We start from the raw sequence: 27,500 nt of genomic DNA, 5'->3' as shown, positions 1-27,500 counted from the left end.
CATAATGACACAAAAGGACTGAGAGAAAAAAACTACTTCGTTATATTCGCCTTGATGTTGTCTGCACAATAATACGTTGCCGGTAAAGGTCACGCACCTAATCAGGGAGCCACTATCACAAATACAAAAGGCTAACGGCCGAAGCCTTTACTATAAAATTTAAAGCATAAAGCCCCGCTGGAACTGGGAGATTTAAAGCCTAAAGCCCTACTGAAACTAGGAAATTCCAATCCTAAAGTCCTCCTGGAACTAGGTAATTTAAAGCCTAAAGCCCTCCTTCTTGTATCCTCGTATGTTACAAATACCTGACCAATAAGCTCTTGGAGCAACAACTCAAGAGGTGGATGAATCTTTCATAACAAGTGTCTGGAGGATCTTGGAAGATCTTGCAAATTAGCGCTGACTTGAAACTTTCTCGGAGCACAACCTACTCAATATGTAGAAAACTCTAAAAATATCTCCAACCACTGGAGTGCCTTATTGCAAGAACCCCCCCTCCCCTCACACAACTTCCCCTTTTAGTTTTTTCCAGAGCCATTGACAAAAGATGACATCCCTTTTACACACGTGCTGACGTGTTTTTTTTTAGATGGCTTGTGTCCCCAGTTTTATTAGCCATACATCAATGAGTTACGGTGTCCTAGACCACTTCGGATGGGGCTACAATAATAACCTGGTGATTGTTCAAATTCTCACCAAACTTCCAACGATATCCGGAATTATTTTGGCGTACCTTTCAGTTTTAGTTGTCTGTAAAAGAAAGCCTTGCCTGTCCTTCCGCACTTTTCTGTCCGCCCTCAAATCCTGAAAACTACTGAGGCTAGAGGGCTGCAAATTGTTATGTCGATCACCCACCCTCCAATCATCAAACATACCAAATTGCAGCCATCTAGCATCGATAGTTTTCATTCTAGGGTTAAATTTAACCATGATCGTGCTTCTGGCAACGCCACAACGCAGGCCACCGCGACCGGGTGAAGAGTTTCATAGGCCGTGGCTCATACAGAATTATATCATCAAAAGACAGATCTGTTTTCGATGGCCTTGGACGTACAGAAAACTCGATTGCGCCGAAGAAAATGAAATAAAGGATATTATTATTATTATTATTATTTTATTATTATTATTATTATTATTATTATTATTATTTACTAGTTTTGTATAGATTTTAGAATTACGATCAACGCCTCCTTCTGAGTTCGACTGCTGACAATCAACAGACTTCCTTTCTTATATCCAAACTTGAAGACAAAAAAAAAACAATCATTTAAAAATTTTTTAAAACGATACAAAAACAAGGCAGAACAACCAGAAACAAAGGTTTATAGTGCAGGGACCGACCCGTTTTAAGCAACAATTGCAGCAGCCCACCATTCGAATTTTCATTAAATATTTTCATAGGTTAGAAACAAAAAAAAAAAAAAACTAGCAGTTTCGTGTCTACAAAAAACGCAGTTGCTGGACCCATAAGCGAAGGATTAATTCGGTATTACAGTGTATTTATCCTCGGCAAACGCATTTTAAAGATTAAAATCATACCGGGGTTTTAAAGGAGGATAACTGGAAGATATATTTATCAATTTCCAGTTGCATTTCATTTGACACGTTGCAATTAATTCAAAAATCTACAATAGAATTCTGAAGGTACGTCACTTACTACCCAGCAAAGGAACACGGCTACAAACTCCAATTCAAAACACTTAATGCCCCTTCTATCTACTCAGGGCAATCCGATGCCCCTGTCTAATCCATACATAGAAAGAATATAGGATTTTGTCCAAATTCCAAACGCAGGGACCCACGAGGTCATTCAGGGCTGAAAGGAAAATTGAGAGTAAAAAGGTTTGAGGGGTGTAACAGGAGGAAAACCTCAAAGCAGTTGCACTATGATCCAAGTGTCAGGAGAGGGTGGGAAGGAAGAAATGAAAGGGAGCTGCAGTAAGGGGCTGAAGGGACGCTGAAAATAACTTTAGCAGTGCCTACAGGTCACTGCATGAGGTACACTGACGGCACTAAGCTCCTCCTAAAAGAGACTATTTTATTTAACCATAAAAAAGAGGCGAGATAAAAAAATATACATGTAATGCCTAATGACTAGATCCCCTATAAGACGTGGGACTATCTAGTAGCTCCATGGAGCAGTGACCGAAAAAGTACCCGTAAAATAGCGAGAGTGGGCTCAATCGACGGCAGAGAGAGAGAGAGAGAGAGAGAGAAAGAGAGAGAGAGAGAGAACTTAAAGTTGGTAACCCAAATACGAAAGCAACCGTTCGGCTGGCCACAATTAGGCCAGACCATTATTTTATATGAAAATGAATTTACAAATCATGAGAGAGAGAGAGAGAGAGAGAGAGAGAGAGAGAGAAATTCTGGTTCTACAAAGTAGAGAGGGTAAATAAATTCTGTATCTACAAGAGAGAGAGAGAGAGAGAGAGAGAGAGAGAGAAGAGAGAGAGAGAGAGATTCTTGATTCTTAAAACTATCTAATTGAAAAGGTGAAATTATCCTAGTAGTACACTTTCGTGCGCAGAATTACAGATACACTATTGTGACTCCCTTTGAGAGAGAGAGAGAGAGAGAGAGAGAGAGAGAGAGAGAGAGAGAGAGAGAGAACCTGCACGTCTTCTCTTCTAACCATCAGACCAGATGAACAGATGAATGAAACAGGAGCAGTCATCCAGGTCTGAATGGGAAATGAGTCTGTGATCAGCAGTCATTGGCAACAGAGCACTGAATCATATACGTAAAGGTGAGTATGGGAGAGCAAACATGAAAATCGTCAATCAATGAATAAGAGAGGGAAGGAAAAAATTGTGAAAACGTGAAAAGGACGAGCACTTGCCGCTGCAATCAATGCATTATGAACTGCCTCCTTTAAGGTAACGATTCAGGTATACCCAGCAAAGCATTAAGACGGAATTAGACCATTTTTCTGTTGTACCTGTCAATAACATCACAGTGGACTGACTGCAGCTATACAATTTAAGAATGTCCAACGCAAGAGACCTACTTAACTTACCTTATACGATAAGCAAATTAACATTTCAACGCATATAAAAGAGTGAACAGGTATACTGAGAGAGAGAGAGAGAGAGAGAGAGAGAGAGAGAGAGAGAGAGAGAGACCCAAGTTGTCGAATACGATAAACAAAACTTAAATTTCAATGAAAAATGCCAAAATGTGAGCAGGTACTTGCATGTAGTGAGAGGAGAGAGAGAGGAGGAGAGAGAGAGACGAGAGAGAGAGAGAGAGAGAGAGAGAGAGAGAGAGAGAGAGTGGGGGTAGGATGGGGACGGGGGTATTGATTTCACCTGCGCCGTTCACCTGTTACTGGCGGACGGGGGGTGTAGGACGTTTCTAGGGGGGAGGGGAGTGAAGGGGGAGTGTAGCGAGTGGGTGGGGGTCAGAGAGAGAGAGAGAGAGAGAGATGGAAATTGTGGCACAGGTTAAGGGAGGTTCCTCGTGCGTAATTTCAAACCTAAATCATAATATGGATATAACGTGAATTACGATGAAGATGGAAAAGCTGAAACTAAAAGGGGAGGAGAGAGAGAGACGAGAGAGAGAGATGAGAGAGAGAGAGAGAAGGAGAGAGGTACAAATTCCCTGCCTTTGCACAAAGCGCTCGGGTTGCGTATTACGAGAGCGAGACCGACGTCGCTAAATGTCAACACCATAATTCATGAAGGGCATTTTATCAAACGGACTTACTATTTAAAAGAACACAAAGGTCACAAACGCCCCCCACCAGCCCCCCCCCCCCCCCTCATCTCTCCCGCCCCGTTCATTTAGCCTCCTTTTCGTCGCTGAAGTAAACAGCAGGAAAAAACAACCAGATATGCCAAATTCAAGAGTAATGTGTACATTGATGAGACCACACTGACTCACTAACCGAGAGATATTCTTTGGCTATTTGATGGATTACAACACTTGAGGGGCGATGTTGGAATTTCACATAAGCGAATTTGTTGCTTGTCGGTGAAGGCTACGTAATCTCTGCCAGAAGAAGCCTTGCCCTTTGCATATTCTCTCTCTCTCTCTCTCTCTCTCTCTCTCTCTCTCTCTCTCTCTCTCTCTCTCCGTTAAGATGTGTCATCAATAGCCGGTTCAAAATCCTTAATTTCTGTAGCATTGCGGAAGGCATGCTCCTATATTCCAGTATTCGTCTTTTATAAGCACTTATCTAGCGTGAATTACATTAAATATTTCAAAAGACATGTTAGTTATTCTGACATTCACTGTCCAGGCATTTTTAAAATACCAAGATTAAGTAACTTGCAAAATAACACTCAAGTTGATTAACTTCTCCTGCAACGTGATTTTCAACATTTCAGAAACTAGTTAAAACGGTGTTGCCACATCTTCAAGGTTCACTGTGTTCCTTTAAATTGGAAGTTTGTAACTTGCTCGATGGAATGGAACTGAATTTAGAATTTAGCCCAAAGGCCAAGCGCTGGCACCTTCGAGGTCATTCCGCGCTGAAATGGAGATTTAGTGTAAAAAAGATTTGAAAGGTTTGACAGGAGGCAAACCTCAAAGCAGTCGCACTATGAATCAACTGTTAGGAGAGAGTGGAAGGCAAGGTGGAAGAAAGAGAATATTTGCGGAGGCACAGTAAAATGAAATAAAGGTGCTACAGCTAGAGGCCGAGGGGACGCCTCAAAAGAACCTTCAGTAATGCCTACAGTGCAGCGCATGAGACTCGATGACGGCCCTTCCCCTACTACGGGAGGAACCTGAATTGAAAATCATTTAATTAGGCCTTAAATTGTAATATAAAATCTAAGCCAAAGGCCAAGCGCTGGGACCTACGAGGTCATTCAGTGCTGAAAATAACGTCGAGATGATGATTATCAGGAGAGGGTGGGAAGTAAGTTGGAACAAATAGAATATGAACGGAGGTACAGTAAAAGGAAAGAAAGGACGCTGCAAGTATTCCACATCCCATTTAGCCTTAGATATTAAAAATCTTGCAGGACATAAGATCGATTTCCCAGGAGAATAAACATGAAGTTTGTTTTCTCCATCAAGCTTTTCCTAAGTTGCTCAGAATTTGGCGATGAAATTCCGTCTGCCTATACCTGACTTGCTGGAGGAAGAATCCAGCGTGGTTGTCGGTCCAGCGACGCTGGAAAGCCCTTCCAACTGTTTAGCTTTAACTTAAATGTTGATAACATCCTCTCAATTTTCGTGATGTTTTGCCAAAGGTCAATAACAATGCCGAGAGTATATCAACAGCATAATTGGCTCGTTTACTTGAAGTGTATATTATGAAAAGCTGGCCTTTCTGGGCGACCCAAGGCGGCAGGTTTTCCAAACGCGGTTCTGACCAAAACAACCGGCCCGGAGTGTCTTGGGCATTCAGATACATTATGCCCGATTCTCTTTACTACCTCCCGTGCCCGGAATATTGAAAAGCTGATAAAGCTGCCTTTCTGGAGTTAACTACTCGTGAATTAAAAAATGTTTTATGTCTTGATGCTTCATTATAAAAAGGTATTTGAAATTATCATTTGCAGTCATATTAAATGGTTACCATTCTCTCTCTCTCTCTCTCTCTCCTCTCTCTCTCTCTCTCTCTCTCTCTCATACATGCGTATACAAAATTAAGGATATAATAAGTACACGTTACTATTATGAACTTACATTAACCATCTAGTAAGAAAAAAATGCGCGAAGTTTCTTCGGTGCTATCGAGTTTTCTGTACAGCGTATAATGACGTATGAGCAGTGGCACATGAAACTTTCAGCCACTGCCCGGAAGTGGCCTGTCCTATAACGTTGCCAGTGGTACGGTCATGATTAACTTTAACCTTAAATAAGATAAAAACTACTGAGGCTAGAGGGCTGCAATTTGGTGTGTTTGATGATTGGAGGGTGGATGATCAACATACCAATTTGCAGCCCTCTAGCCTCAGTAGTTTTTAAGATCTGAGGCCAGATAGAGAACTGAGCATATTCTCTTAACTGCGAAGATACAGTATCTTCAAATATTTTTAAGACATTGTTATCTCGATAAAGTATTGCGTATTTTTCACGTATTAAATTACAAATTACGCTTACTTCAAGCAAGTCGAATCACTGTTGGATAAATTAACGTAACAAGTCGACCAACGTAACCGGAAAAACTCAAGTTTACGAAAAATAATATATCAATTTCTTTCGTCGGAATTCTTACGCTACAACATTACAGTCGTCATTTCAAACTCCCTTAAGGCAGGTCACGCCCTGCTCTCGACAGAGGCAAACGCTATACCAGGCGATCAAGGTCGTGAAGAGAGAGAGAGAGAGAGAGAGAGAGAGAGAGAGAGAAAACATAGCTGATAAAAAGCTTATCATTTCGTTCATTAGTATTCAGACTAAGACGATCATGTTGTTCATTGTGGCTTGAGATGCCACTATCCCCTGAGAGCTCTACAATGTAAAATAAATTATATATATGCATGCCTGCCTGCCTGCCTGCCTGCTTCTCTCTCTCTCTCTCTCTCTCTCTCTCTCTCTCTCGTCTCCTCTCTCTCTCTCTCTCTCTCAAGCAATCTGCAAATGCCCGAATCCCTTCTCTAAGATTCGTGTGTACCACCGGTATTGTAAACACCACCTTTCGCAAGAAAGTAATATTTATTCTCCAAGCCAATACAACCTTCAACTCCTGAGTTGTTATTGACAACCTATACACAATCTCCATAGCTTTACATGCTTAAGAAAGTGCTCAGTCACTGCGCTGCAAGAAATCACAACCAATTCCTGAGTTGTTATTCACAACCTAAACACAATCTCCATATCTTTACAAGCTTAAGAAAGTGTACAGTTATTACTCTGCAAGAAATCACAACCAAATCCCGAGTTGTTATCAACACCCTATACATAATCTCCATATCTTTACAAGCTTAAGAAAGTGTACAGTTATTACTCTGGAAGCCATCACAACCCATACCTGAGCTATTAACAACCTATACACAATCTCCAAATCTTTACAAGTTTAAGTGCACAGTCATTACTCTACAAGCCATCACAACCAATTCCTGAGTTGTTTTTCACAACCTATACACAATCTTCAAATCATGACAAGCTTAAGAAATCACAACCAATTCCTGGGTTGTTTTTCACAACCTATACACAATCTTCAAATCTTGACAAGCTTAAGAAATCACAGCCAATTCCTGAGTTGTTTTTCACAACCTATACACAATCTTCAAATCTTGACAAGCTTAAGAAATCACAACCAATTCCTAAGTTATTCACAACCCATACACAATCTCCATGCTTAAGAAAGTGCACAGTCATTACTCTCTAAGATATCACAATCAATTCCTGAGTTATTAAAAACTTGTAGACCATCGCCATATCTTCACAAACTTAACCAAACGCACAGACAACACATAAGCGTCACCTCACCCACGAGAATTCCTTTACTATTTCTTCAGAACGGAGTAATGGAAGACCTCGAAGGCTTCCAGCGATACACATCTTGATGCTTGGGGAGAAAAGGCGCCTTAACAATGAAAATGCGAAGGTAAAAAGCTACTACTTTTTTTCTCTCTCTCTGCTGCGCTTCGAGAGCGCTTGAGTGTAATGCTATAAAGCCAAGACGAGTCGCCCAAGGTCGTATTCTTTTTTTTATTCTTTTTTTTCTTTTTCAAATTAAGCACGGCATCATGGTGCTGCCAAAACGAGCGACAATGCTTTTTTTTTTACTGTATTTTTTACTGGTTATTTAAGAATTGTAAAGTTTACTCTGGAAAGAGAAAATCATCTGAGTTCTAAAGGTCTGAAAGGTGTGACAGGAGGGAAAACCTCAAAGCAGTTGCGCTACGAATCAGTCGTTAGGATAGGCTGGAAAGTAAGATGGACGAAATGGAATATGAACGGAGGTACAGTAAAAAGGACTGAAAGGGGGTTGCAGCTAGGGGCCTAAGGGACTCAGCAAACCCTTTAGTAAGGCGTCCAGTTGAAAATGTCACCCAAAATCTTTCGCAAGGGCTTGAATCCAACCATCGGCCTTATGACAGTTAAGTGTTTACCGACAAAAAAAATTTAAGCATCCTATTATACACGTCACGAAAATCTATATTTAGACAATCTTTCCAAAATTTACCATATATATAATAGATGACGAAGATTACGTTACTCACTGGCTACTGTGGGGAGTGAAACGTATTCTGTATAACAATACATACTTTCATATATCATATATATATATAATATATATAAATATATAATAATTAATTATATATTTATTTATATATATATATATATCTATAGAAGATATACATATAAACAGATATGTAAATATATATATAGATATATATATATATATATAATATTATATATATATATTTATTTATATAAATATATATATTAATATATATAATATATACACTATATTATAGAATATAAATATATATATATATATTATATATATATCTATATATATATATATATATATATATATATATATATAGATATATATATATATATATTATAATATATATATATATATATATATATAATATTGCATATATATATATGTATATATATATATATATATATATATATATATATATATATATATATATATATATATATATATATATATGTGTGTGTGTATATCTCCATACACCCACCACCAGAAGTCTAAGCCTACCAGGCTCAGGGTAACATATCGGCGCTCTTAATTACTTGTTTATTTTGCCGGATCTACATCGCCTCTAATGAGGCCAAAGCCTCAGGCCTTAGGCCCAAGGCGCTCATGAGGACCCATTAACCAAAGACAAATAAAAGATTTATCATCTAAAATCTTTCAAAAATCAAGCCAAGGAAACGGCCATTTTTTAACCGTAATTTGTATTCTTCTTTAAATACAATAGAGTGAATGTTTGTACTTATGCAGGTAGAAAAATATCTACGGTTATTTATACATTGAAGCAATCGTAATTAGATTCCAAAGTCGCCAGGGTAATTTGACAACATTTAATTGAACCCTTACACGTGTAAAGCCACTTAAAAAAGCACAAGGTTATATAATTTCATCATTTCGATAGATTTTGACAATTGTATATCATGTTATACTTTATGATAAATTTTCATCTTAAAATCTTTTATATTCTATTTTTTAGATTATTTCATAATTTATTATATTTTTTATTTTAAAAATTTTCATAATGTATAATATTAAAATTTTTATAATTTATAATTATAATTTTTCATTGTATAATATCTTATCATTTATAATTATATTTTTTTAGTAATTGTAATTATAATTTTTTCAACATTAATATTTTTTTCATTTTATAATTCTTTTTTTTATTTGTAATCATAATTTTTATAATTTACATAATTACAGCCAGTTACTTTCAAACGGAATTTCTACATTTGACAACGATTGATTGATTGTGAGTTATTTGGCGTCACAACTACCAGGATCACCAACGCCATTTGACAACGAGGTGTGATATAACAAACCAGTTCTTTCGCTTACAGAGAACAATACCTAAATACGCTTTGCACTATATTCACTATTGTTCAGGTTGATACACCAAAACAGAATAAAAAAAAAAAAAAATATGTAAATGTAACAGGACCAGAGCCTCCTGCCCAATTTTAATCCACGTCTGATGAGACGACATGGTAATAATATACTAATCGTCCATGACATTAGGGAACATTTTTAAGTAATAACTTTCAGACAACATAAAGCAAAAAGGCTAACTTAAAATTTAAGATAACTTTAAAAATAAACTAACTTAAAATTTTGCATGCGTCACAAGGACAGATTCCACATACGAAAGCCGTCACTTAATCAGTGCTATTTATACAGGGTGTCCATAAAGTCCCAGTACCATTACAAGTATTTATTACACGGAAATATATATATATATTATATATATATATATATATACCCGATATATATATATCATATATATATATATATAGTATATAATATATATATATATATATATATATATATATATATATATATATATATATATATATCCATATATATATATATATATATATATAATATATATCTATATATAATATACTAGAATTTATATATTATTAATATATATATAGATAAGGCCTAGGGTTTTTGATTAATATATATTGTCCATGTGTTCCTGTGAGCCTATGGAATGTGGAGAACGTGTAGAGGTGACGACCTGAGAGTAGCTGACAATGAGTTTCTGGGGATGGCATGAGATAAAAATGATTAGTTCAACAAGTCAATGTACGACAGTTTTATGAACTCTTCTCAAAGTGCCTTTGTGAAACTGGATGCAGCTAGAACCGTGAGGCGCTAGCGAACTGTGTGTTCGTATGTGCGTGTGCGCCTCTTTCTGTTAAAAGTGTCATACCCAAGCCTATGGGGGGATTTTGACAAGAGGGCTTCAAAGTCACAGGCAAGATGCCGTGGCATTCGCCGGGAGTTTTTTATTAATAGTGTTTAGTGTCCGGCTGTTTGGGTAAGTGTTGAAGTGCTTTAGCCGAAGACTGGCTTGTTGTCTGTTTGACATTTTTAAGAATATCTGATCTTTAGATTTTGTTGCTAAACTTATGTGTACTTACCGGGATGTGTTCTGTGTCTTTGAAACAGACGATTCTGGTACTTCTGGAATGCCGGGGGACAAAGAATTCCCAGAGGGGTGTAGACTTTTTTTGGTGACTAGACATTGTACTGTTTTTGAGTTAGTCTGTAAGACTGGATTGCTTGGTTGATTGATTTATTTATTCTTGTTAATAAACGTTAATGTTATGACGCAACTCTCTCATTTTCATTACCTGTTAGAACGGAGAGAAAGAGGTGGAGAGAGATTCCTTGGAGAGAGAGAGAGAGAGAGAGAGAGAGAGAGAGAGAGAGAGAGAGAGAGAGAGAGAGAGAGGCTGTGTGTGTAATGTTGTGTGTGGTTTGCCTCCCGTTTTGTGTCACGCTTACCTTATGAATAATGGGGGGAGAATCCCCCCAGTTACAGTGGTGGCAGGCGGTTAAGAGGGGATATAAAAGTTTTTTTTTCTTTTCTATGCCTAGGAACGCCAATGTAGAGATGGGTGGCCAGTTAGAAAATAAAAGGGGTTATGGCTTAGCGATAGTTTTCGAACGACAAAGCTTTGTGGGATTGTGGAAAATTGTTAAATTGTTAGATCTCGGTTGCTAAGTGAAAAGGGGTAGAGAAAATATCCATCCGTGGGATGGGGGGATGAGGAAAGAAAATTTCTATTAGGGTCATCAAATTTGCTCGTACCGAGATTCTTCAGGGCGTGAGCTGTGAGACAAGCAACTCAGTCTAGTTCATTAGTAGAGTGACTGTTGCTAGGTGCGTTTTTCATTCGATCGCGTTTGTATTGTGCCGACGAGATTTACGTGTTTTACGAGGAATTTTGAGTTCCTTTTTGTTCCCATTATGGAGTGGTTGAGTATTAAAAACTATTGTTTATCAAGGGAGAGGGTTTCGTTTGTTTAAATATTTCAGGGTTATGGGATTGGTTCAAGAGGTCAACAATTTTTCTTGTCTTTGCCCCATAGTGACGTGTTTTCTTTATTTGCACGTGTTTATAATAGACGTATTCGTCTTTGTTTTAAACACATAGGGGTGTATTTTTCTATGCATGTGAACTGTGCTTAGATAAGCATATCTGGCTTAGAGACACAGAGCGGCCACAATTTTACGGGCTCAGCACATTTCTGCAGAGAGGCGCGTTGCATTGCGAGGGTATTGGCATCCCTCGGGGGGATAGTTGCATGGAGGGTACCACTGGCCTCCCTCGAGAGGTAGTGCAGGGGTGGGTACTAGTGTATACCTTGGGAGGAAGGGTCCTCAGAACACTGTTCAAGGGAGATGGGGGTACTACTGGGTCTACCTCGGGGGAGTGTCAATGCTCAGGGGGGGGAGAAACCTTTTTTTTTTTTCTCAGTGTGGGTGAACTCCCCCTTTTCCTTTTTTTTTTTCTTTGTGTTGGGGTATGGATTTGCCTTGACATTGGATGCTAAGATATCAGCTGATTGATTAGTTGATGAAGTGAAACGCCCGTAGAGTTTGTTTTTTAGAAAAGAGATTTTTTTTTTCTCTCTCTCTCTCTCTCTTGGACGAAGAGAAAAGGAAATAAAAAGAGATTTTTCTTTTCCGTGAATGAGGGGAAAAGTAGTTAACATGCACGGGATGTGTTATATGTTTCTTTGTGCCTTGAAAGATTGTTTTTTTATTGTGTTGAAGAAATTACTTTGAAATGCCGATGATTGGTGTTGTATCTGTGTTGTGTGGCAATGGTGTTATGTCATGGTGTTGCATCTGGAGACATTGTATGTCATAAGATTCAGCAATACTAGTGTATGCTATTTGAATTTCACCCTTACTTCAGATTTTTGCAAGAGAATTATTGCTGTGGAGAGTTATTATTATTCTTAATAATTATTATACTTGAGATGTGTCACGGGAGGGTGGCTTAAGTATAATTATCATTATGGGAGACATAATTTACGAGAGATTTTGAGATATTTCATGGAAGATTATTCAATAATTATTACAGATAATTATTCAAGGATAATTATTACAATGAATTAATGGGAGAAGTCTTGTCTTAGTTATTTGTTGAGTTTTTGTAACTTTGGAGAATATTTCAGTGATTCACGGGGATGAGTTTTGCTGAATCTTGATGAATCTGGCTGAATCTTGGTGAATTGTGTGGAATCTTGCTGAACTTTTGCTGAATTTTGTGCTGAATTTTTGGAGAATGGACAAGCATTAACATTGGTGATATTTTTTGTACTGATACTGATGATTTTGATGATAGCAATTCTTTTTTTGGTGATTTTGTGATAATGATATTTCTGATACTGATTTTTTTTATACTAATACGTGGGTGCTGTAATGTTATCAAGGGAGATAATTGGAGGTATATATTATTTTGGAGTTATGATTTGAGATATAATATATGGGAGATATATTTTTGGCCATTGTTGATATTTGCCAATGTGATGAGAGCTATGTTTAGTTCAATTATTTTCCAGCCATCTTTGTTGCAAATGGAGACACATATTTGGAGATTATGGGCAATATTTGTGAGTGTGTGAGTTAGTTGCCTTGAGTGCACATTTTCTGGAGATATATTTTTTGGAGCCTTGTTTTGTTCCACATGGAGTTATTGGGGAAATAGAGGTAAATATTTTGTATTTGCCGAAATAGAGGTGATTATTCTCTATTCTTGGAGTGGTGTTGTTTTTTTTTATTGACATGTGGCTATTGGAGAAATAAGAGAATAATATAAGGGGTTGGTTATTAACCAAATGGAGGAAATATTTGTATAACCGGAGTGGTGTTATTATTAATATGGTGTCTCATAATGGAGTTGGAATTAATCTTTGGCGGGTAACCCTTTTTTTTGTGATCATGGAGTTTTTTTCGAGACAAGAGAAGATTTCTGTGGTTCTCTTTTTTTGGTTTCGTGACTATTTAGAGGCGAGTGACATTACTGCATTACGAGTCATTTGGAGATGTGTGCATGTTTTGTGTTCACAAGTGTGTTATTTTTGGAGATATAATGTTGAGAGAATAAGTCTTCGAGACAATTTTTGAACACATTAGTCATATCCTGGAGTTAATTCTGTGAAATGTGTCAGTTAGACTTTTTTTTCTAGAGAATCATGAGTTTCCAAACTTATGTGTCTGACTAGACAATTTTTTATGCTACTGTTTGAGCATGCGTCCGCAGGCGATTTTTCTGCTGACAAGCGATCTGATGAGCCGTGTGCTGACTTTTTTCCTCTGATGGTGACAGATCAGAATTTTTGCAATATCTGGAAATGTTGACAATAGCATTTCACGAAAGCGCATGGGTGAGAGTTTGCTTTCTGGCAAATTCCATAACTTTACATGGAGCATTTCTTGGGGAAAAACGTGGGAGTTATGCATATTATACATGTATTATGTTATTTTTTGTGATTGGGGGAAACCTTACTTTGAGGTTATCTTTTTATTATTTTTCTTCCTTTCCCTACGAGAGATATAATTTGGGGATTGAGCTTAAGTAGCATTTCTTTTTTGGACGGGAGATTTGATTTTACTGAGAGATGTGAATTTTTGGGGGGTTGCTGTTTACGTAAATGGGAGTTTGACATTAAGTCTCATTGTAATTAATTATTGAGCAGTAAAGGGGTTTTTGCTGTTAAAAGTTGGAGATTTTTACTGATTTTGTGGGTTGTTCAAATATCAGAGCTTGAGAGAACATTTTTTGGGTCTGGGTGTGTTACGAGATTCTTTTTTTCCTTGGGCTCATTGCGATTTTTTTCTTTTTTTTTGTGAGCACATTCGAGTTTGAAATGTGAGTGCGGAATTCCGTGGAGTTGCTGTGATTTCTGAGTTGTGTGTGTGCTGATGTGTGAGTTTGGAGAATTGAGTTGGAGAACTTGATGTTTTTTTTTCTTTGAGAGTTGTGATAATGACTTATGATTTAGTAATCATATTAAAGGGAGTTAATTGGGAGACGTTCAGTTGGTATTTCTGACCTTTTGAGATCATTGTTTGATAGAAGTAGTATGTCTGGGTTAATTTTCTTAGATTGACCAGTGACTTGACTGACATACTAACACCAAATAAAGTCGTTTCCCGACGCCAGCAAGACGTCCACCAGCCGTGAATACTGCTGCCATGTTGCCCAGGGTGATTACAAGAATTTCCACGTGGGTGATCGCGAGAATCCTACAGCGTGTTCTTTTGGGGATCTGCAGAAGCCGTGAGAAGTCTTCTACGATGAGGGAGGCATTCCGTCTTCCTACAGCTGCTACAGTCCGCTACAGGAGCAGCTACTTGCAGACAAACGAAGAGGGATATTCAAGAATCCTAATGCAGAAAATATGAGAGAAAATGCGTCTTGTGTTATTGGGAGATAAAGCGCGATAAGACTTTATTTTATAATACCAGAGACGTGCAGTTATTTCGTATATTTTATTTTAAGCCGGCCAGTGTTTTGTGTTATAAGCAATTTTGCTAGGCGGGGGCTAGCATATAAGGTGGCCGAGCTATCTGTAAGGCCTAGGGTTTTTGATTAATAATATATTGTCCATGTGTTCCCTGTGACCTATGGAATGTGGAGAACAGTGTAGAGGTGACGACCTGAGAGTAGCTGACAATGAGTTTCTGGGGATGGCGTGAGATAAAAATGATTAGTTCAACAAGTCAATGTACGACAGTTTTATGAACTCTTCTCAAAGTGCCTTTGTGAAACTGGATGCAACTAGAACCGTGAGGCGCTAGCGAACTGTGTGTTCGTATGTGCGTCTCTTTCTGTTAAAAGTGTCATACCCAAGCCTATGGGGGGATTTTGACAAGAGGGCTTCAAAGTCACAGGCAAGATGCCGTGGCATTCGCCGGGAGTTTTTTATTAATAGTGTTTAGTGTCCGGCTGTTTGGGTAAGTGTTGAAGTGCTTTAGCCGAAGACTGGCTTGTTGTCTGTTTGACATTTTTAAGAATATCTGATCTTTAGATTTTGTTGCTAAACTTATGTGTACTTACCGGGATGTGTTCTGTGTCTTTGAAACAGACGATTCTGGTACTTCTGGAATGCCGGGGGACAAAGAATTCCCAGAGGGGTGTAGACTTTTTTTGGTGACTAGACATTGTACTGTTTTTGAGTTAGTCTTGTAAGATGGATTTGCATTGGTTGATTGATTTATTTATTCTTGTTAATAACGTTAATGTTTTATGACGCAAACTCTTTTCATTTTTCATTACCTGTTTAGAATGGAGAGAGAAAGAGGTGGAGAGAGATTCCTTGGAGAGAGAGAGAGAGAGAGAGGGGGATTGCCGAGAGAGAGAGAGAGAGAGAGAGGCTGTGTGTGTAATGTTGTGTGTGGTTTGCCTCCCGTTTCGTGTCACGCTTACCTTATGAATAATGGGGGAGAATCCCCCAGTTACATATATATATATATATATATATATATATATATATATATATATATATATATATTCTGGGTAATAAATACTTGTAATGGTACTGGGACTTTATGGACACCCTGTATAAATAGCACTGATAGATATATATATATATATATATATATATATATATATATATATATATATATATATATATGTATGTATGTCGTACTATATATATATATATATATATATATATATATGTATCTATATATATATGTATCTATATATATATATATATATATATATATATATATATATATATTATATATATATATATATAGTATATATATATATATTATATATATATACACATATATATACATATATATATAGATACATATTATATATATATATATATATATATATATTATATATATATTTACATATATATAAACCCACACATCTCCCTCCCTCCCCCCCCCCTAACCTAAACGCTACTACATTCGTTCAGAATTTCCTTGAACACGATTGGTGGGGATTACAACCCGGTCCGCCGAGATCCGCAAAGCTCATTGGTCGATTTGTCGACTGAAATTGAACATGACAGATCCATCGGCAACTATAAATGGACTCCTGGGATAGAGTAGGAGGCTGATGGATAGATGGCTGGATGGATGCTTTAGTTTGGGACTGAGGCGAAAAGGAGGAACCGTGGGTTTATGCGTGGTACGAGCTGGGAGAATATATAAGTTTTTTTTTTTTTTTTAACGAAATGGTAGACGTAGAATGGAGAGTTATCGTCTACATGATTTGGAAAGATAAGATTCCATTTATCTCATTTTCTTCAGTTTTCGAGGTAACTGGCCGCTTGCTAGATTCTAGCAAGTATGTATACAAAATAAACTCTCGTTTTTCTTCATACCATTTTCTGGGTAAGTGATCATGCAATAAAAATTGCTTATAATAATAATTAAGAAAAAATAAAATCCCATTTTTCTTCATTTCATTTTTTGGGTAACTGATCGTATATATCAAAAGTTGCTTATAATAAAAATGACGAAAAATCAAATCCCATTATTCATTTAATTTTCTGGGTATCTGATCGTATAATAAAAATTGCGTATGATAAAAATTACGTATAATGTCAATTACGAACAATAAAATCCCATTTTTCTTCATTTCATTTTCTGGGTAAGTGATCGTATAATAAAAATTACGTATAATAAAATCTCATTTTTCTTTACATAATTTTTTGGGTAAATGATCGTAAAATAAAAATTACGAAAAATATACTCTCATTTTTCTTCATGTCATTTTCTAGATAACTGATCGTATAATAAAAATTGCGTATGATAAAAATGACTGAAAATAAAATCCCATTTTTCTTCGTTTCATTTTTTGGGTAATTGATCGTATATTACGAAAAATAACCTCTCATTTTCCTGAATTTCATTTTCTGGGTAACTGGGAGTATAATACAAAATTACGAAAAATAACATCTCATTTTTCTTTACATCATTTTTTGGGTAAATGATCGTATAATAAAAATATGCATGGGATGAATAAAAGTTAACTAGTATAAAAACTGAACGCAAGATGAAGAATGACATACAAGGACACTTAACTATCTATACAAAATGATAATAGGGCACTGTTCGGGAAAGTACGACGTCAGAATATTATATGCAACCTCTCTCTCTCTCTCTCTCTCTCTCTCTCTCCCTGAGTAGCTAAATTGCCCAAGACGTCGTTGTAGGCACATCAGCTAATTTAGTAATATTCCCTCTCATGAAGACACCCCATTGCGAGAGATGTGCCTTCGTGTCCTGGGTTCGAAAGGGACATGCGCCACACTAAGCAGTTGCCAAGTTAATCTTCATCAGTTACGAGGGACAGGGGTCACCACGAAATAAAAATTAAAAATAAAATATAACTGGAAACTGAAAAATTTATACTGCAATTAATTTTTTAACAGATGAATGTCGTCTGCATTTTAACACTCGAGTTCGGTTATAAAATATCTTTACTCTTTTGAGTTTTATATCGACCACCAAAAATTCGCACCTTCGCAATATAGGAAGTATATTGACCTTAGGCCAAAGGCCAAGCGCTGGGACCTATGAGGTCATAAAGTGCTAGACGTAAAATTGACAGTAATAAGGTCTGGATGGTGTAACAGGAGGAAAACCTCAAAGCAGTTGCACTATGAAACAATTGCAAGGAGAGGGTGGGAATATGAACGTAGGTACAGTAAAAGGAATGAAAGAGGTAGCAGCAGCTAGGACACCCAAGGGACACTGCAGAGAACGTTGAATAATTACCTACAGTGCACCACGTGAGATGCACTGACATCGAGCTTAGATACCGACTAGTCTTCGTAAGACACATAACAGAAGAAGTTCAAAATTCACAGCAAGAATTATCATAATTTAATCTAGAACTTTTCCCATCATCCCCCGCCCCACCACTACTCCAACGATGGTGGTAGTAGTGGTGGTGGTAGTGGTAGTAATAATAGTGGAGGCGGTGGTGGTGGTATAGTGCTTCTCGGGTTCGTCTCGAGATAATATTCAGTTTTATGTTAATAATAACAATAATACATCCGCGCGTTCCTGGCGGTAAACTCGAGACTACATCCTCCTGTTTCTTTTATTCACTTTTACGTTCATTTTTATTACACTTCCTTTTTATTATCATTATCATCATTTTTTTCGAGTTTCTTAATGGTTTCACTTTCATTTCATCATTCATTCTCTCTCGCCCGGCATTCGTGCTCAACTGCATTATATTCTGCATGTCAATACGAATTTGGTTGCTTGTTCTAAAATATCGACTATTAATCTGGCATTTGTTTGTTTGTTTGTATGGTGTTTTTACGCTGCATGGAACCAGTGGTTATTCAGCAACGGGACCAACGGGTTTTACGTGACTTCCGAACCACGTCGAGAGTGAACTCTATCACCAGAAATACATATCTCTCTTCCTCAATGGAATGCCCGAGAATCGAACTCGCCGCCACCGAGGTGGCACGCCAACACCATACCGACCATGCCACTGAGGCGCTAATATTAATCTGGCAGTTATATTATTATTATTATTATCATTATTCAGTCGATGAACCCCCTTCATATGGAACAAGTCCACCACAGGGGCCACTGACTTGAAATTCAAGCTTCTAAAGAATATTAAAGTGATTAAAGTGTTCATTAGAAAGAAGTAACAGACATTAATAGGAAATAAAAAAAGAAATCAGCTACTATAAAAACAGATAAATGAGCAAATTAATAGATAAAAATCTAATTAAATTATTAAAATACAATTTGAAATGTAAATTAAGCCTATTGCCATCGCAGTAAGTCCGCCGCATACCCATGGAATGTATTTTTGGATTACCTGGGTAAGGGTGAAGTCGGACTGTACATGAAAGTAATGGATATAATCTTACACATGAAAGTAATGGATATAATCTTACACATGAAAGTAATGGATATAATCTTATACATGAAAGTAATGGATATTATCTTCCATATGATGAAATGGAAATAATCTTGCATTAGAAAATATTTGATATAATCCTGCATATGGTAAAATGGATAAAATCTTGCCCTTGAAAATAAAGGATATAATATTGCACATGATAAAATGGACATAACCATTCACATGGAAATAATGGATGTAATCTTGCATATGATAAAATGGATATAATCATTCACATGAAAGTAATGGGAATAATCATTCACATGAAACAAATGAATATAATCATGCACATTAAAAAAGTTAAATCCTATTTATGAAAAAATGGAAATGGTCTTATAGGTCTAAAAAAATTAAAATAATCTTGCACATAATAAAATGTGAATAATCTTGCAAATAAAAAACTTCAAAAAATCTTGCACATGAAACAAATTGGAAATATTCATTAAATGAAAACATCTTCAAGCAATATTATACACATGAGAACACAGAAATAATCCTGTACATAACACATACATCTGGCAAAATATTCATGTCTACAGCATATGAAAATAAAATAGTAATCTATCATGAAGCTATATTTAAAACATGCATGCCTATAGCATACGAAAATAATAGCAATTTATAGTTCAAATATTCATATCTACAGCATATGGAAATAATTAGAAATTTATCATGAAGGTATATTTAAAATATTCATGTCCATAGCAAATGAAAATAAATAGCAATTTATATTTAAAATATTCATGTCTATAGCATATGAAAATAAATAATTTACATTTAAAATATTCATGTCTATAGCATATGAAAATAAAATAGCAGTCTATCATGAAGTTATATTTAAAATATTCGTGTCCATAGCATATGAAATAAACAACAATTTATATTTAAAATAAAATATTCATGTCTATAGCATACGAAAATAAATAGCATTTTATATCTAAAATAAGACATTCATGTCTATAGCATATGAAAATAAAATAGCATTTCATCATGAAGGTATACTTAAAATATTCCATATCTATAGCATGTGAAATAAACAGCAATTTATCATGAAGGTATAAAAACAGGTATATAACATTCAGGTACTTCACACCATGCCAAGAAAGCGGCCACGCCCCCTTACCTGCAACAACACCTTGGGCTATAGAATATGGCCCATGGTTGAAGAATTCTTGCCCTCCTGAAAGGCAGAGGAAAGAAAAAGCACGTGTTAGTAAACTATGTTTTTTTTTCTACATATAAAAAAATTTCAAAATTCCTGGAACCACTGATTTGAAACTACTCAAAATTCAAGACAGCAATCAAGGATGTCATTTCTGTATGAACTGAGACATTAAGAAGCAATAGCTAACTATATATTATTGCATCCATCCACTGGCGAGTGGTTTTGGAGGCAGCGTGAGCTATAGATTTTATTTATTAGTATATCTATGAATAACTGTCCTGCTGAGGAAAGAAAGATATGACAAGGTAGAAGGAAGTGTAAGGTACGATAAAAGAGAAACAGACAGTCATAGTACACAAGTCACTGTAAACTTCAAAGAACTGAAATAATGCTTGAATTGAAATCTGAACATAAAATATGGCCAGAGGCCCTGTGATGGGATCAATAAGGTCATTCAGCACTGAAAGGGAAAATGAGAGTAAGAAGTTTGGAAGGTGTAACAGGAGGTAAACCTCAAAGCAGTTGTACTATGAAAGAGTTATATTAGGAGCGGGTGGAAAGTAAGATAGAAGGAAAAATTATAATAATAAAATGATAATAAAAAATAAATAAACAATAATAATAAAAATAAAATATAAATAAAGCAAAAAATAATAACAATAATAAAGAATATGAACGGAGGTAAAGTAAAAGAAATGAAAAGGGTTGCAGCTCAGGGTCGAAGGGACTCTGCAAGGACCTTAATTAATGCCTACACCGCACAGCGTGAGGTGCACTGGTGGCACACCCCCCCCCCCCCCCCCCCCCTCCCGGCACGTAAAATAATGTTGGAGCATAATTAGTAGAGTCCTTTGTCATATCTCATCCGTCATTCTTTACATCTTGATTCTAAAGAACAGAAATTAAATACTATAACCAGCGGTGCCACATACAATAATCCCAGCAATTACTTAATGTTGCAACGCCATAAAATGATCGTTAACAGAGGTCAAACACAATTTCAAGTCTTTTGTACACAATAGTGGATTTACCTTTAAAGAGAACATTACCAACTTAAGGGTAAATCACTCGTTATTCAGGGAAGGATATATCCAACTATTCAACTATTTAGACTATCTATAATCTTAGCGTCTGAAAGATTGTAATGTGAGACAGGAATGTATTTACGACGAAACTCAGAGTTAAAAATAAAACTAAACTATCTTCAGTTGCAAAACCATTAATACCGACACATCAGCAGCAAGAATGAATATAAAATGTATGTCAACAGGAGAATTACGTAATCGTTTGCGAATTTGGAGCCGGTGTAATCTGGCTAAATTTAGCGAGGACGGATTAGGCAAATTCACTCGAGAGAAAGCAAGCTGGACCGGTATGTTTTATGCCCAAAAGTTGTTAAATATTTTGGTCACAATGAGACGTCATAGACGATCCCGCGCGTGTATGAACGCTGACGTATATAGGTGCCCGACCTTGTCAAATATTTAACAATAATATTGTCAATAAAAACGAGATATTAATAAACATCTGTAAATATACAAATGATTGGTCAAGTATAGATGTCCCCGTAACGATCGTCAAGGTATTTGTAGTGAAAGAAAGACAGACAGTCAGAAAGAAAGGGGCAGTCAAATACAGACAGGAAGGGGTAAAGATAGACAGACAGGAAAGGAAGGGAAGAGGAAATAAGAGAACTTTTCATATTTTCTACAAAGTCATCGTTAATGAAGCGAAAGATATTATATAATATATATATATATATATCTATATATATATATTATATATATATATATTTTAAATAAATATATAAACATATACATAAATAGATATGTATGTGTGTACACACACGCGACACACACACACACACACACATATATATATATACAATATATATAAACTGTGTGACTGGTATACATTATATATAATATATAATTACCAATGAAACAGGAATAAAGAATACAAGGCTCTTTCTCTCTCTCTCTCTCTCTCTCTCTCTCTCTCTCTCTCTCTCTCTCTCTCTCTCTCTCTCTCTCTCCTTAGTTTCAAGCCTCAGCAGAGAGATCATACCAGAGCAGGCTAGAACACTGAAGAAAAAGAAACAGGAAAATGACAAACTCAATTCGCCAAGTACCCGCGAGGTCTTTCTTCATCGAGTTATCTTGCGTCAGTCTCTAGACTTATTTTTCCCAAAGTGCTCTCAGCCCACGATGAAAAAAAAATAATAAAATAAAAAAGCAGCCCTTAATAGAATTCCTGAGTGGTAATGGTTGTAGTAGATTCGGGATGAGAGAGAGAGAGAGAGAGAGAGAGAGAGAGAGAGAGAGAGAGAGAGAGAGAGAGAGCACGCGACGTCGAGAACTGTGAAACTCTGGACGAAGGTCTTAACAATAATAATCAAGCTCTCTCTCATCAATTTCCACTGTCAGGACGAGTTTCGAGTTAGCAGGCGTTCAGTTATCATTTTTTGTTTTATTTTTTTCCATCTCAAGATTATAGTTACATTTAATATCTTTTTCCTGAGTGGTTTTCAGTTATAATGTTTCTTCCTTAAGATTATGATCACATATATAATACAGCTTTTTTTGCGGGGGGGCGGCCTTCCAGTGGTTATCAGTTATAACTTGTCCCCACCCGCCCCCCGCAAGATTATAGTTATTCATAATTACTTTTTTTTTATTTATTTTCTTTTTCAAGTTATCAGATTTCTAGTGATTCTCATCCTTGAAGTTTAAAGTTACATATGTAATAGAACTTTTTTTCATTTTTCTTTTATTATTACATATATAATAGCACTTTTTTTCATTTTTTTTATTATTACATATATAATAGAACTTTTTTTTCATTTTTATTTTATTATTACATATATAATAGCACTTTTTTTTTTTTAGTGGTAATGCATTTTCTTGACCAAATCAAGAAGACATATTTCTTACACTTATTTCATGCTGCGATATCATAAATGCTTGAAGATAAATGTCCCTATGAGTAGTAGCGATATACATATGCATACATTCCTGTATGTATGCATAGGTATACATTCTAATGTCTTCGTAGCTACAACATCTATATATGCAATATCAATGGAAGGGTCTTGATAGGTTAATATTGATAGTTGTTGCAGAAGTTATCCCGAAATTTTCATCCTCATCTACTTGCCAAGATTTCTAGGGAACACAAATTGGATTCATTACCTTTATTTATAGTTTTTTTATTAATTACTCTTCCGTTTAGTTTTTTTTCAGAATTGCTTCCAGTTTAGTTTTTTTCAGAATTACTTTTAGTTTTTTCATAATTACTTTTTAGTTTAGTTTTTCCATAATTACTTTCAATTTTTTTCATAATTACTTTTAGTTTAGTTTTTCTCAGAATTGCTTCCAGTTTAGTTTTTGCAGAATAACTTCGTTTAGTTTTTTACACAACTACTTATAGTTTTTTTCAGAATTACTTCCAGTTTAGTTTTTTTCTGAATTAGTTCCAATTTAGTTTTTGTCAGAATTACTTCCAGCTTAGTTTTTTCAGAATTACTTTGTGAGCGATTACACAATTCACTATATCTCACACTTCATAAAACTAACTACAACAGTAATATGAGTAAGGAAATTGTTTAACTTAGACCTGCACGCCATTCAATATATATAGATATATATATATATATATATATATATATATATATATATATATATATATATATATATATCACCCTATATACTATAAGTTACAAAACCCACACTGAAAATAAATCGTAAATTATCGAAACCGATATGGAGTCATCGAATCTTCGAGTGAATTACGGCTTATAAGAATATATCTCTATGAACAATAATACGGCTCCCACGATGGTAATCTCTCATTAATTCTTTTTGTTAATTACCTCCCTTATGCTGTAGCTCCTTAAGGACGAATACTCGACAATCGCAGAGGAGATTATCAACCACGTATCTCCATCCAATTCTCTCTCTCTCTCTCTCTCTCTCGAAGGAAAAATTAAGATAATCCGTAGGTCGAATGAACCTCTATGAAATGGTGGTGCTAGGAAGATATTCTCTCTCTCTCTCTCTCTCTCTCTCTCTCTCTCTCTCTCTCTCTCTCTCTCTCTCAACATTTTTAAACCATTCAGAAACAATTATGTGTTTTATAACAGAACTCGTTTCTGTTCTAGATTATCAAATGTAATGACCTCTCTCTCTCTCTCTCTCTCTCTCTCTCTCTCTCTCTCTCTCTCTCTCTCTCTCTCTCTCTGTGTAGACGTGGCAAGAGGTAGAATCCGGGCACCAGTGCCAAGAACTGGGCATTCCTCTATACTTGCCAGATGTCTCCGGAGAGAGAGAGAGAGGAAGAGAATCAGGAGAGGAAGAAAAAGAAAAAAAAGGAAGAAGTAAAAGACACGATAACAACATCTAGAGCACTTTGGCATGAGAGAGAGAGAGAGAGAAGAGAACTCACGTAAATGAATTATGAAGGTTGTGTATACATACATAAATACACACACACACATATATATATGTGTAATATATATATATATATATATATATATATATATATATATAATATATATACACACAGTGGGAAGGATTGTCATTCATTTGCATACAAGAATGACTGAATCATTCTCGTAAACACTGAGGACCACTGTAGCCTTTATGACCTTCAGGTGAAATCACGTAAAGCTCTCAGTATATAATTATTCTACTTTAAGACAAATAATAATTTCACCAAAACATCTGAAAGACCTTCCCCCATTTATCACAGCTCTCAGTATATATATATTTTTTATTTCAAGATAAATAATAATTTCACCAAAACATCTGACGATATTCCCCATTTATCAAACTTAAGTTCATCATATTAAACATTTTTCGACGTAACTCAAAAGCTAACATTACCCTACCCCCCACCCCACTCTCACCAGCCAAGCGACCAAAGCCTCTTTTGAACAAAGTCTTCAGATATGACAAAGTTCATTTAAGGCCTTTCTTTAGTAAACCATTCCTTAATAATCCATTTTGAAAGACGTGTATAATACGTTAAGAATTTTTTTTTTCTTTTTTTTTTTTTTTTTGCATTTAAGGTCGTTACAAAAATCCATTCCTAAATCCCACATTTTTTTTATAACTGAGATCTTGCTGTATTTCTCTTGGCCTTTCCTTGTATCCTATGTAACACCGTATTCTTTTGGAAGCTTGAATTTTAAGTCAATGGCTCATGTGGAATCGTTTCATACGAACAAGGTTTATTCATCTGAATAATGATAAACAATAATAATAAGTCATAAGTATCTTGAAATTCCACGTACCTACATTTCATGCCATAGCTGTTTCTAACTTCTACGTGCACTGTGATAACAAATCCACTATCCCAGAAAATGCTGCATAATATTGCAAATTTTATGACTCGCAATCATCTTGTTCTAAAACGTGGTTAATGTACCACATTTCAAAATGCGTTTGAGTTTTGTATATGAAAATGTATATAAAAAAATCTATATAAAAAATCTATGCTATAAAATAATTACATTATCATCAGACACAGGACTCGAGGCTTAATTATTGCACATTCCACTAGTGCACATTACTTCGAAGGATAAACTCTCTCAAGAATTCTCAGACACGACATATTACGAAAACATCGAGAACAAACAGATAAATATCATGAGATTGGACGAATTAGGTGTACCATTCTGACCCATGGCTTTTGTTTGTTTGTTTGTTTGTATGGAGTATTTACGTTGCGCGGAACCAGTGGTTATTCAGCAACGGGACCAACGGGTTTGACGTAACTTCCGAACCACGTCGAGAGTTAACCTCTATCGCCAGAAATACACTTTTCTCATTCCTCAATGGAATGCCCGAGAATCGAACTCGCGGCCACCGAGGTGGTAGGCCCAGACCATACCGGCCACGCCACTGAGGCGCTATGTCATCTGCGAGAGAGAGAGAGAGAGAGAGAGAGAATAACTAAAAGGTATTGGCATAGAACCACCCATATTCCGAAACTGACAGACAGACAACGAGAGAGAGAGAGAGAGAGAGAGAGAGAGAGAGAGAGAGAGAGATGAAGTAAATGCAGACATCGCCTCCTCCCACCCACCTCCCAAGACAAAAATATCAAAATTCATCCACTGCAGATTAGCCGATTTCATGTCACTGTTCACAGAGAGAGAGAGAGAGAGAGAGAGAGAGAGAACATCCCCTATCCGCCTCCCGTTCCCCCCACCCACCCCCCCCCCCCCCCCCCCACCCCCCCCCCCCCCCCCCCCCCCCACACACACACACAAAAACGTCAAATTCATCCACGCATTCTAAATTCAAGGGAAAAGTGTAAAACTGATTTCTAATGAAGGAGACGGATTAAATATATTCAGCAGACACTGAAACGAAGACCAAGTCGAAATCAAATAGAAAAATATAACTTAAGGGAAAATAAGAATCATATATAATTTAACATTCCAGAATATCGAAGAAATATCGGAAGTGTCTGGCTCCAGAACATTTTGACACCTGCTAATATGTCATGAACAGAGATCTAAAAAGTGAATAGGAAATACGTGAGGATACTGACAGAGAGAGAGAGAGAGAGAGAGAGAGAGAGAGAGAGAGAGAATTATCCACCTGCAGTTGGGTTTTTCCAGAAGGAAAAATATAAGATTGTAATAATGGCTGTGACAACCAGCAATATCCCCCAATTTTAATCCATAATGCCAGATATTATTATTATATATTATTATTATTATTATTATTATTATTATTATTATTATTATTATTATTATTATTATTATTTACTGGAATGAGACCCTCTTTCAAACAATTCTTATTGATAGATTCTGCTGCATCAGCTGCATTCAACTTGTAAATAGTCTTCTCTATTTTTCCAATAATTGCTTTCTCTTTGCTACTACAATAATTATTATTATTATTATTATTATTATTATTATTATTATTATTACGAACGAGATGTTTCAGGATGCAGCAGAAATATCGCCAGAATAACGAAA

General features: G+C 36.1%; 1 protein-coding gene across 8 annotated transcripts in view; it reads right to left on the bottom strand.

Annotated features, from left to right (window-relative positions):
* The window catches only part of LOC135216414 (muscle calcium channel subunit alpha-1-like), an 821,008-nt gene that overhangs the window by 482,419 nt on the left and 311,089 nt on the right, over positions 1-27,500 (bottom strand). For 5 of the 8 annotated variants that reach the window (XM_064251735.1, XM_064251736.1, XM_064251747.1 and 2 more), the window contains one exon: positions 20,468-20,524. The exons of the other annotated variants lie outside the window; for them this stretch is intronic. The gene's annotated coding sequence lies outside the window, so the exon portion shown is untranslated. The remainder of the gene's footprint in view (positions 1-20,467; positions 20,525-27,500) is intronic. 8 annotated transcript variants of the gene reach the window in all.

Source organism: Macrobrachium nipponense, chromosome 6 (genome assembly GCF_015104395.2).
Source record: "Macrobrachium nipponense isolate FS-2020 chromosome 6, ASM1510439v2, whole genome shotgun sequence".
Taxonomy (NCBI): domain Eukaryota; kingdom Metazoa; phylum Arthropoda; class Malacostraca; order Decapoda; family Palaemonidae; genus Macrobrachium; species Macrobrachium nipponense.
Note: the sequence above shows the minus strand (reverse complement) of the source record. Positions and strands in the feature narration are given on the sequence as shown.